Source organism: Schistocerca cancellata, chromosome 2 (genome assembly GCF_023864275.1).
Source record: "Schistocerca cancellata isolate TAMUIC-IGC-003103 chromosome 2, iqSchCanc2.1, whole genome shotgun sequence".
NCBI classification, from domain to species: Eukaryota; Metazoa; Arthropoda; class Insecta; order Orthoptera; family Acrididae; genus Schistocerca; species Schistocerca cancellata.
The window spans coordinates 43248361-43262080 of record NC_064627.1 but is presented as its reverse complement, the minus strand read 5'-3'; positions in this window follow the sequence as shown (position 1 = coordinate 43262080).

Here is a 13720-nt window from a genome sequence, read left to right as displayed (position 1 = left end):
AATTCATTGTCCCAGGAAGGGGAAACTTTATTGACGCATTCCTGGGGTCAGATACATCACATGATCACACTGACAGAACCACAGGCACATAGACACAGGCAACAGAGCATGCACCATGTCGGCACTAGTACAGTGTATATCCACCTTTCGCAGCAATGCAGGCTGCTATTCTCCCATGGAGACGATCGTAGAGATGCTGGATGTAGTCCTGTGGAACGGCTTGCCATGCCATTTCCACCTGGCGCCTCAGTTGGACCAGCGTTCGTGCTGGACGTGCAGACCGCGTGAGACGACGCTTCATCCAGTCCCAAACATGCTCAATGGGGGACAGATCCGGAGATCTTGCTGGCCAGGGTAGTTGACTTACACCTTCTAGAGCACGTTGGGTGGCACGGGATACATGCGGACGTGCATTGTCCTGTTGGAACAGCAAGTTCCCTTGCCGGTCTAGGAATGGTAGAACGATGGGTTCGATGACGGTTTGGATGTACCGTGCACTATTCAGTGTCCCCTCGACGATCACCAGTGGTGTACGGCCAGTGTAGGAGATCGCTCCCCACACCATGTTGCCGGGTGTTGGCCCTGTGTGCCTCGGTCGTATGCAGTCCTGATTGTGGCGCTCACCTGCACGGCGCCAAACACGCATACGACCATCATTGGCACCAAGGCAGAAGCGACTCTCATCGCTGAAGACGACACGTTTCCATTCGTCCCTCCATTCACGCCTGTCGCCACACCACTGGAGGCGGGCTGCACGATGTCGGGGCGTGAGCGGAAGACGGCCTAACGGTGTGCGAGACCGTAGCCCAGCTTCATGGAGACGGTTGCGAATGGTCCTCGCCGATACCCCAGGAGCAACAGTGTCCCTAATTTGCCGGGAAGTGGCGGTGCGGTCCCCTACGGCACTGCGTAGGATCCTACGGTCTTGGCGTGCATCCGTGCGTCGCTGCGGTCCGGTCCCAGGTCGACGGGCACGTGCACCTTCCGCCGACCACTGGCGACAACATCGATGTACTGTGGAGACCTCACGCCCCACGTGTTGAGCAATTCGGCGGTACGTCCACCCGGCCTCCCGCATGCCCACTATACGCCCTCGCTCAAAGTCCGTCAGCTGCACATACGGTTCACGTCCACGCTGTCGCGGCATGCTACCAGTGTTAAAGACTGCGATGGAGCTCCGTATGCCACGGCAAACTGGCTGACACTGACGGCGGCGGTGCACAAATGCTGCGCAGCTAGCGCCATTCGACGGCCAACACCGCGGTTCCTGGTGTGTCCGCTGTGCCGTGCGTGTGATCATCGCTTGTACAGCCCTCTCGCAGTGTCCGGAGCAAGTATGGTGGGTCTGACACACCGGTGTCAATGTGTTCTTTTTTCCATTTCCAGGAGTGTATAATTTCCTCGTGCTTAAAAATTAAATGACGTTCAAAGGTATATTGTTCTATCCTCGTCTCTTTTTACGCCTTTGCTGCAACTGTTCACATCACTGCAGGTTAATTGGACTAGGTGCCTGGCCAGTGCTGTCCACGTTAAATGCGTCGGTAAATCTGTTGCCCCATATCGTCGCTGAGTCGATATACGCGTAACGCAATAGCATAAAATGTATCCTCATTAGCCTATTTGACTGTACTCGAGACAGCTTGGCTTCTGCTCCACGTGAAACGAAATCCAATGACATTCCAATAAACGCAGAATAATACATAACGTAATGTTTACATGAGGTTTATTTGTATTATAAACAGAGTTTCTATAAAAGCTGTTGTGTCACGATGGTGCCAACCGCTGCTCAAATTGCTGCTACGGATGCTGGACCATGCGCAAGAGCCGTATGTCGAACAAGATGGCCTTCGTTCTCGGTAGTGCCACACGGCCTATCGGAGCCTCGTCTTGTTGCGACACTCGTACAGTCCCGAGTCCCGTGACCACCGTAAAGCCGTCGGCACACGGACCGCGCATCCGAACGTTGAGCGTTGAGCGTGCCGACTTTCTGACGTCATAGCGTGGAATAGCACGTTCGGGAGTCTTCCCGAACGTGCAGGGCAATATCTAGCAGGTCAGATATTCTGAGCGTGCGGCTGGGCGTTGACCAATGAGATGGCACAACGCCACCTACGTCACATGCACGCCATCTCCCTTCAGCACAGAGTTGTGATGCGCCATATTGGCATTCATTTCAAGCCTATACGTAGATATGCCGTTTATGAGCACCAGCAAGTTGAGAATTACTCGAAAACCAGTTGTTAACTGTGTGTTTCGTTGCAAAAAACGTAACGAGAAACATCTTATTCGTGGCAAAAGTATTATTGTAACTTGCGCGTTATAAGAGTGTGCCATTTCAATGCAACGACACATGGAGGATCCTATGTTGTCCGTGTAGCGTAGTGAGTAGCATTACCAACTTCTACCTACCTACAAGAAATAACTTTGGTTCGCGTCTCGCGGTGTCTAATTTTTTCACCCCCTTTCGTGTAATAGGTTCTGACGCATTACTATTAGTTTAATATAAGTTCATACTATAATATTTGATGTGATGTAAATATAAGTGCACCTTCTTTTGAGGAGTAAGTTCGATTGGCTTAATCTACAGGACAGCTTGCGCTACTTGTATAACGATATTTTGCTCCTTTTTCTTTTACGTCTTGTAATTCAGATGTTGTAAAAATACTGCTCCTGGGTACGAACAGTGATCAAGTAAGAATGACCTTAGTGTTTTGCTAAAATGTTGGAATGCTGAAATAATGCTTATCTTATGTGGAGAACTATTGCAAATTTGTATCACACTGTTTGTAATAGAAATTTTATAAGTCTGTGTTCTTACTTATTAGACATCGTACTTTCCTTTTCGTCTTAAAACATTTACATGGATATTGAAGTTTTTATTTGTGTATATTACATATAGAACAGCGCGACTGGCCTATGGGTAATGGAGGAAATGTGCGTTTTGATAGAGTTAATGCGGGAGTTTTACGCGCACCCGTTTAAGTAAACAGTGTGATTTACGAGCTAGAAACATACCGCAACTGCCGCTGGAGTGCGTTGTGATCGCGTATAGCACGTTGGGGCCCACGTACCGTATGCACAAGTCGCATCGTTCCTGAGCGTTCAGCACCGCGTTGAAGTCGGCACGCTCAACGCTGGCGTTCGACAGCACGGTCCGTGTGCCGACGGCTTAAGCAAGCAGTCTTGCACAGTGCCTACGTTCCTGCTAAGCCTATCCTGCGATATCGTAGAAGGAACCCACAGCTTCTCACAGCCCCATTACACGACCTCGTTCAAACTCAGTGAATTGTTGATAATGGCGTCTTTGTCACCTTAAAGGCGTTATTGACTAACGTCAACTCACCACCACCAACCTCTAAAGTAACTAAAGCGTGTATTTAAGGCAAATCTGTACTGCATCCTTACAGTCGCGCTACTTGCGCCACTCTTACGCGACTGTCGCAAAATTTGAACAGACCCCATGTAAGAGGTCCGAGCAGATGTACTTTTATGTAAGAGGTCCGAGCAGATGTAATGCAGATGTAATTTTATGTAAGAGGTCCGAGCAGATGTAATTTCGATGTATTGCTCATGCGCTGCCTGCGATATGCAAAGTGTGGTGTCACCGCCAGACACCACACTTGCTAGGTGGTAGCTTTAAATCGGTCGCGGTCCATTAGTACATGTCGGACCCACGTGTCGCCACTGTCAGTGATCGCAGACCGAGCGCCACCACACAGCAGGTCTATAGAGACGTACTAGCACTCACCCAGTTGTACGGACGACTTTGCTAGCGACTACACTGACGAAGCTTTCTCTCATTTGCCGAGAGACAGTTAGAATAGCCTTCAGCTAAGTCCATGGCTACGACCTAGCAAGGCGCCATTAACCATTTCTAGAGAGAGTCTCACTTGTATCATCAAGAATGCTGAATACAAATGATGGATTAAAGTTAAGTATTCCAGAAGCTACGTACTTTTCTATATAGCATTCATTACGTATCCTGTTTCAGACCTAACGCCAGCCAGCGTGTGTAAACGCGTGCCTTTCGGTTACCCGTCACTGTGGACTGGCTGTCTTGTCAGTCCACAACACAAAGTATAAGAGAATCGCTGACCAGAGAGCAGTGTTGACTGCAGTAGGAACTGTGTAGCTGTAGCAGTAAGTTGTTGCTAGTCTGGAGTCTGCTCTGGTCTGGTCTGGTGTATCGTGTTGGCTGGCAGGTCGCGGTGCAGCGATGCCGGAGCCTGAGTATTATTGTATAAGGTAAAAAGCAGCCTCGCGCATATCTAGTAATGTTATCTGAACTCCCATGCAAATGTTTTAAAAATGTCCTAATAATAATCTTTGTCATATAAAGTAATTTTTTTAATAAGCATTCATTGGTTGTTGGTTGGTTGGTTTGGGGAAGGAGACCAGACAGCGTGGTCATCGGTCTCATCGGATTAGGGAAGGATTGGGAAGGAAGTCGGCCGTGCCCTTTCAGAGGAACCATCCCGGCATTTGCCTGGAGCGATTTAGGGAAATCACGGAAAACCTAAATCAGGATGGCCGGACGCGGGATTGAACCGTCGTCCTCCCGAATGCGAGTTCAATAAGCATTCATTTCAATTTAAAGAATTTACTAATTTCTCCAATCCATGATCATTCCGATTGTTGCAAAAGAAAAATCAGTTGCTTCCTTTCATAAATGACAGATATATCGGCCAGCATTGCACAGAGCTGTGCCGCAAAAATTTATTGTAAGAGCAGATATATTGGTCGAGTTTATTGAGGTAAGAATTTTCCTTTTTTGATTCAGAATGATCTTTCAGGGCCATGACGCAGCACTGCTGTCGTCCAAAATTTACCAGGTTACTGAATTTATTTTTTATTACGAGGTTTAGGAATTTTTCTGTTTCGAGCTTACATTAGATGAGAAAAGAATTTTGTGGGCACATTAAATGGGAAACAAATTTTGTGTGGAGGTTAAATGTGAATGAATTTCTGTAGGGAGGTTGCAAATGAGAAAGAATTTTGTTCTGACGTTACACAAAAAATTAGAATCATATTATTATTATTTATACTATTTTGTGGGGAGGTTACACCCATCTTTCAGATGTAGAAACACGCCTATCAACTGTCGTTTATGCCGCACAGCTCCTTCCTGGTGTGGAGTTTTTTTTCCGTCAGTGCACATATGGTGTCTGTTCTTTCGAAAATGTCTGAACGAACAGACACTAATTTGGGTCTGTAGCCACTATGAATCAAGACACAAAGGAATCCCTTCAGTGCGCGCACATACCAAGCCCGAGCTCTTACTGGAATCGGCGAAATGCAGCGAGTAATAAGGCTAACGACCACGTAATTCATGGGGTAAGCCGAAAATTTGAGTCTGACGGGAGTCGTGCTAGGGTAGTCGGAGCAGTCCCGGTGACCACTGAGTACTGATGACGTAGTGATCAGCGTATCTGCCTTGTTAACAGGAGACCTGTATGCGATCTCGGTCCAGCACAAGTTTTCAACTTGCACCATTGATATAAAACAATGCCCACCGGTATTCCTTTGTGACTCGGTTCATAGGGGATGTGTGATCAAAATGTCATTTCTTTCGGGCATATTCGAAAGAACCGACACCACACATACAACGTTATTTTCGTACTATCGTACAGTTTCAGTCTGAGGCTGTTTTCAAGGATCATTTTAAAAGAAGACGCACCCGTGAGAAGAAGACAAAGAGCCGCCTAGCGTGAAGTTCAAAGCGCACGTATGTGAATTTTAAGCATTTTAACCATACCAAAAATGTCTCACTTCATCAATTTCCATATCGATAGCTTAAACCGTTACGGATGTAATAGTTACAGAATTGACTAACAGAGGAAAGAAAACGAAGGTAGTGTATGATGTTACATTTCAGACGACTTCTATCAGTCAGGACTATAATTCGTTGACATTAAATATTTTATACCAATTTCTGTAGCACTTTTCTTAAGATAATTTGTGAATAATGTATATTTTGCTAACAATTACACAGACCCTTGTTTATTCCCTGTAGTCGTCACAAAAATGCGAAGTGTCTGTTCATCTGTTAAGAATCCATTTTCTGAGGATCGGGTAGACGCATGAAGTTAACTTTTATGTGCATATTAAGGTCTGTGGTCCCTTGACACTGTAAGAAACTCGTACTTATATGTCAATGCAGTCAAAAGATATGGCAATTTGTGTCACATTTTTTGATACTCTCAAACTCCTTCATTAAAATCCATAGGGCACTTCCCGTTGGCCCAGAATAAGGAAATTTGACAGTAAGAAAGATTTCGCAGTAGAAGCAAAGAAAAAAAACAGGAAAGTGGCAATTTTTATTGAAATAACACGAAAAAATATTTCTTTTGTCATTTGTTACATGACTAAAAACTTAAAAGTTGTATAGGGTAAATGCTGTCTTTTGCAACTTTAATGAAAGTCTTATTAAGACCAATCGCGTTTCGCTTCATTGTAAAGCATCTTCAGTGGCCAGTGTAACAATAAGGCTCTTTTATCTTACAATTCTAGCCGCGCGGGATTAGCCGAGCGGTCCGCCGGCACGGTAGCTCAGCGTGTTCGGTCAGAGAGCTGGGTGGCCTCTGTAATAAAAAAAGCTGAGTGAAAGGATCAGTGCCGGCCGCGGTGGCGGTGCGGTTCTAGGCGCTCCAGTCCGGAGCCGCGCTGCTGCTACAGTCGCAGGTTCGAATCCTGCCTCGGGCATTAATGTGTGTGATGTCCTTAGGTTAGTTAGGTTTAAATAGTTTAAGTTCTAGGGGACTGATGACCACAGCAGTTGAGTCCCATAGTGCTCAGAGCCATTTGAACCATTTTTGAAAGGATCAGTAACGAACTTGAACGGATGTCATGTCACGTCCGCAACGACCAAACACAACGAACAAAATGAAAAAAATAGCGGTCTAAAGCGCTGCAGTCATGGACTGTGCGGCTGGTCCCGGCGGAGGTTCGAGTCCTCCCTCGGGCATGGGTGTGTGTGTTTGTCCTTAGCATAATTAAGTAGTGGGGTAAGCTTAGGGACTGATGACCGTAGCAGTTAAGTCCTATAAGATTTCACACACATTTGAACATTTTTTTCTTACAAATTTTTTTGTAGAATCATGAACAGTTCGCATACTACTACCATAAAAATAAAACTGGGACCGTTATTTTGCCAGTATCAATGCCGATAACAGGCAAAAATCGTCGTGACTGTCGATTCCCGGGGTGAATGCACTGTCTCTGTAAGTAATTAAGTTTGTACATAACCTTCAGACCGAAAGACCTCTTCACACCTGGTCACTTTTTTTAGAAAGGTTTTACAACTAATAATTTATTTACTCGAATGATGCATTTTATTGGTTGTGTGCAATATTAATCACCAATACGGTTCATTCGAGTAATATTTTTCAAATTGCAGGATGTTAGTATTGTAGGGTGGGAGGGGGGGGGGGGGTCTGGCGGGTTGCGCGGGCAGCAGTTCTACCAGGATGCACGGTCACCTCGGTACGCCTCTGATCTGATAGGTAAACCACTTGTTTTACTCACTATATAAAGCTTAGCTTGTTCGTTGCTCACTAAATCAAAATGCTTAGTGTCAAAAAAAAATGTGGTTCGAGAGTGAGTAATGCATTATTGACTTAAAACTCTGTAGCAACCATAAGCCGCCTACAACTTTCTTTTATTTTTACATCTTCACTCACCAGACGTAACCATCCTCAGAAATTTAGCAGCCACCGGCCACACATCACATACAATGGTATGCAGAACTCAAGGACAAAAGCAACTTCCGCATGATGTGACACTGTCAAGCAACATGTAGTGTAGTTCGATGAAACTTGGGACATACGAGGGTAATCCCAAAAGTAAGGTCTCCTATTTTTTTTATAAGTGCAGAACTCTGTTTGTGTGGCAGTTGGTCACACTGTTATGAAGAGAACATGCGCACCCGACGCTGAGGCGCTGAGTCTTGGCTTGGCCGGCGTTGAGGATGGAGCTCCCGTTGGATGTTAAAGTGCGAATTGCGCGCAGTTATTTGGTTTTTGAACGCAAAGGGCACTGCGTCAATTGAAATCCATCGCTACCAAATAACGGAAGTGTATGGTGAGTCGTGCATGGATGTCAAAAATGTTCGTAAGTGGTGTAGAGAGTTTGCAGCTGATCGGACCGAAATTCACGACGAAGAAAGGAGCGGGAGTCCATCAGTTTTTGAGGAGACAGTGTTGAAGGTTGAGCAAAGCATACGTGAAGATCGGCGGATCACCCTGGATGATCTCTGCACGTTGGTTCCTGAGGTTTCGCGAAGCACCGCTCACAGAATTTTAACGGAAACATTGAGCTACCGAAAGTGTGGTGTCACCGCCATACACCACACTTGCTAGGTGGTAGCTTTAAATCGGCCGCGGTCCATTAGTACATGTCGGACCCGCGTGTCGCCACTGTCAGTACTTGCAGACCTAGCGCCACCACATGGCAGGTCTAGAAAGACGGACTAGCACTCGCCCCAGTTGTACGACGACTTTGCTAGCGACTACACTGACGAAGCCTTTCTCTCATTTGCCGAGAGACAGTTAGAATAGCCTTCAGCTAAGTCCGTGACTACGACCTAGCAAGGCGCCATTAGCCTTACAGTGATTGTAATTAACCGTATCTGGAGATAGTCTCACTTGTATCGTCAATAGCGATGTACCACAAGGATGAAGTAAAGTTAAGTAAACATACGATACGTACTTTTCTTATTAGCATTCATAAAGTATCCTGTTCCAGACTTCACGCCAGTCGGTGTGAGTTGACGCGTGCCCCTCGGTAACCTCACCCTGTGTCTAGACTGTCCTGTCTAGACACAACAGAAAGGTGTGCACAAGATTGGTGCCACGCATGCTGACTGAGGACCACATGCGGCAACGAGTTGGTGCTTCCCGCGCGTTTCTTCGCCGCCTTTCAGCCGAACAGGACAACTTCTTGGACTCAATTGTCACGGGTGACGAAACCTGAGCATACGACTTTACACCTGAGACCAAGCAACAAACACGCCAGTGGCGGCATCCTTCTTCACCAGCGAGCTGGTATAAAAATGTCGTGCGACCAGGGCCTCCCGTTGGGTAGACTGGTCGTCGGGTGCAAATCTTTCGATTTGACGCCACTTCGGTGACTTGCACGTCGATGGGGATGAAATAATGATGACAGGAAGGCAGGGTAAACAAACAATTTTTATTTGTACAATTGTGATGTCTTAGGGATAAGAAAAGTATCGAGACAGCAAAAACAATTTGGAAACCATAAAATCAACGTAAAAGGTCGCCCTCTCTCTCTGCAGCACGCCATGCGCCGTGTCGCATGATAAATCTGGCAGAAAGCCATACAATCTTGACCATTTCTGCCATTGTGGGCGGCATGTATTTCTCCTGCGTCGACCATTCGAAGGACCATTATCTGAGGCGGTTTCGGTGTTTGCCATCGTAGTGTGTGTGTGTGTGTGTTTTTTCCTTTCTTTTCACGTTAACATAATCCAGTCATAACTGGCACCAACAGGTATGGGCCAGTTTTCTTCTCAGTATGCTATATGCCAATATAATTGAACCGCGCAGTACTGTCTCTAGTCGTTCTGCTGCAGGAGTCTTCTCATTTCTGGGACACCCCAGCTGTCCGGCGGATTGTGAAAAACACTTCCTAAAAAATTGGAAAAGTAAGTCCTGTATTTCGTATGACTCCGTATGAGCTCGTGTTGTTCTTGTAAATACATCCAATAATGCATCACGGACTTAATATCGTACGAATACAAATATTTCGTCACATGTCCAGCGATCCAATTGAGCGCATACGTCTTTTGTTAGGAAAAAAAAGGTCTTGTCCGGTAGAAAAAGTACATCCGATGTGATTTCTGTGTAGTTAGTGCGCCGAAGAAAGGCCAGTATTCGACGCGTCAGCATCCAGACGTCCCTCGCTGCGACACACATTAAACCATGTTCTTCCGTTGTTAACAGAACACAGTTTGTGCAAAGAGGAGAATCGACCATATGAATTGTATGTAATCGACTCCTGGTCACAAGTTTACGGTTCATAAGATTATACCTGTGGTGTGCGTACCGTATGACCTTCGGTACACACACCATCAGATTATTTGACTTGTCGCTCTAGCGAAGTAGGCGAGTGTCAGCAATATGTCTCGTGGTCTTATCGTGGCGTGTTTATCTTCTGCCGTTAGGTCAGACGATAGAAATGCCACTTGCACACTTAGAGTAGCGGATTGACGGTGACCAACTTTAAAAAGAACTTGATTAATTTTCACACACATTTATTAAAATAATAAAAATCATAGATATTACGTAACTTGATTCTGGATGCTGTTTACAATTGAAAATCTGAAGTTCCTTTGGTCTTGGTACGTTAATCTTATTCTCACATATCTCTGATACCTGACAAAGTGTCTATTCATTTCATGGCTATGTACAGGAATATGATAATCTTATTAGGCGCAGACTGAAACTTGACTACAGACAGGTACAGACTAATGCAGACTGGTACAGATAGGTGCAGATAAATGCACACTAATGCAGACTGATACAGACTGGTGCAGACAAATGCAGACTCGTACAGACTAATGCAGACTGACCAATCGGAGGTCTGTACACTCGTTATAATACCTCGAGCATTCAGGTATCACTGCGCGAGTGTGATCCACGAGGAGAAAAGGTTCTACATTAGCAGCAATCTCATTGGCTGCGTGACATATTACTACGCGGATCGTTGGAAGCAGAATTTGGTCCGTCTCTAAGACAGCGCCATATCGTAGTGCGGAGACGGACGAGCGCTGCGCCTGCGCTTTTGTGCTTAGCGGGGCGCGCCCTAGTGGGAAAGTTGTGTACGCGCTGACTACGCGGAACTATGTACATAACAATACCACATCGATCTCGCTGCTGTTGACAGTAATGGATTATGCACTACACACCAAATGTGGTTCCAAGTTCTCGACGGGTATTTGAATTCCATTATGTTGCGGCCATGGTGATCCATCAAGCACCTATAGATCTCGCTAGTCGTGGATATTCTCGTCGAAGGTACTTTCAGACGAACATAGCTATAATCAACAAGAAATGAGGCAGTGTGTGCAAGCGAAGGCGAAATGTTGCCCACCGCTATCGGGGGTTCCTACGAAGGCGGAGCAAGTACTTCTATGACAGCTGACGTTGTGGTATGCTTTCGTTGTTGCCAATTTCGTATCATCGCTCGCATGTACAGCGCCAAAGCTTTGTTTCCCACGTTTGTGAGGTTGAGGCCACCCTTCCGTAACTGTAGCGTTAACGTGTCATATTTGATCTTAAATAACATACCAATACTAACATAGTAAGGCAGCCATGAGGCTGTCTGCAATACCCTTCGGTATTGGTAGGATCTGCGCTAAATGGGGCAGTCGTGACGCTATGTGAACGTTGGTGTATGCCACACGTTGGCTCATGTCAAACGCTCTCAGTGAGTTGTTGCGTATCGTCAGACGAACATTCTGCAGAAGCGCCGAGAACTCGCCACCGCTGACCGCCGTAGTGAACGGGTAAATGTGATCCCCAGACATCTCACCGGTTCCACCGTCTGAAACGGTCCCGGTACGTCTTCCAGACCCCGTCCAATGTGCATAATTTTGGATTTCGTCATGTTAACGACACTGCCTGCTGCCGTCCCGTAAGAGTCTAGATGTTCATCAGCCTGACGCAATTCATGTCCTCATCTGACAAGAAGGATCAGGTCGTCCGCATATGCGCGACAAACGAAAGAGTTCTCATTAAGCGCTTTCCCAGTAAGTGAGCGCGCATAACACACATCAGCGGCTCAAGCGCTATCGCAAACAGCATCATGGAGAGTGGGCACCCTTGTCGGACTGAGCTGTTAATAGGAATCGAGCCCGCTTCCCGACCGTTTACAATCACCTTCGATGTAGCCCCTCGTATTAGCCTCATAACGATGGAGATGAAAACAGGTGGAATCGCCATTCGGCTCATGACTGACGCCAAGAGGTCATGGTTTATCCTGTCGAACGCGCGATCGAAGACCACAGATATCATCGCTGCTCGCATTTTACACGTTTCCGCAAGGGCGATAACGTCACGGTATTCACTTAACGCCGAGGAGATGTTTCTTCGCACACCTAGGCAAGCCAGATCAGGGGATATTGTCCTGGATATCGCCAGCTTGAGACGAGATGCTAGTAGTCGTGCAAAGATTTTATAGTCGGTGTTTAGCATAGTGAGAGGCCGATATTGATTAACACTGCGACTCCCCGCCATCTTCGGGATGGGAAGAAGAAAGCCCGTCACAAAATCCAACGGTAGGCGCATGTCCGGACGCATCGCCTCATTGTACATCGACACCAACTGTGGCATCATCATGTGCACGAATTCTCGATAAAACTCTAGCGTAATCCCATCTGGCCCTGGTGATTTATGGGCCGCTCCTTTTGTGAGTGCCACCTTTATATCGTCTTCTGTGAGTGGCTCCATAAACGCTGCCTTATCCGTGTCTGTCAGTGTCGTTTGCAGATGTTGCAGTATCTCTTCCCCCACTCGACGGTCCGTCGGTGTACCGGCATATAGGTGGCGGAAATGCTCTAAAAATTCATTTGCAATGTCCTGTTGTGTTGTCAGTTGACGGCCATCTAAACCGTAGAGCACTGTTACCAATGCCCGGGCCGGCCGTAGTGGCCAAGCGGTTCTAGGCGCTGCAGTCTGGAACTGCGCGACCGCTACGGTCGCAGGTTCGAATCCTGCCTCGGGCGTGGATGTGTGTGTTGTCCTTAGGTTAGTTAGGTTTAAGTAGTTCTAAGTTCTAGGGGACTGATGACCTCAGAAGTTAAGTCCCATAGTGCTCAGAGCCATTTTGAACCAATGCCCGGCGGTAACGTTTATGTTCCCGCGACACTTGGTGCATCGAGGTACGTTCCCCAGTGATGGTTTCGAGACATCTTGCCCGTATTGGGTTGGTTCAAATGGTTCTGAGCACTATGGGATTTAACATCTATGGCCATCAGTCCCCTAGAACTTAGAACTACTTAAACCTAACTAACCTATCACACAACACCCAGTCATCACGAGGCAGAGAAGCCCGTATTGGGATGCCACCCAGTGGTAGTCGCGTGATCGATAGGATTTGTGCCTTGACACGATGAACTTCCGCATGATGTTCTGCAGACGGCACCTGGAATGACAGTTCACGAAGCATGGTGTAATAATAATCAAGAGTGTCTCTTTGCCATCTCGTCTTATCCCGACCATACTGTATTAGAGCTCTTGTTATTGCTGGCTTAGTACACTCGAGCCACCATTGAAGCACGGAGGTATATGTTGGTATACGGCGTTGACATGTGGCCCACACCCCCTCGACTCTCTGACGACATTCGGGGTCCGCCAAAAGCGACGAATTGAGCTTCCATGTCCTGCGGCTTCTCCACACGCTTTGCCTAGGGAGTGATATGGTGCAAATGTAAGCCAGATGATCAGTAAATGCCGCAGGCCATCGTTCCGCGTCGACCACCTTATCCTGTAGGCCAACCGAAACATATATTCGATCGAGTTTGCTCGCCGAGTGACTGGTATAAAAAGTATATCCGTCACTGTTCCTATGAATCATATCCCAGGTGTCGCTTAACTCCAGATCCCGGCATAGCCCATGTAATTCGCTTCAAGTATTGTAATGTGGAGTCTGGTCTTTTTTAGCTAAAACACAATTGAAGTCACCACCTATAATGAAATGATCA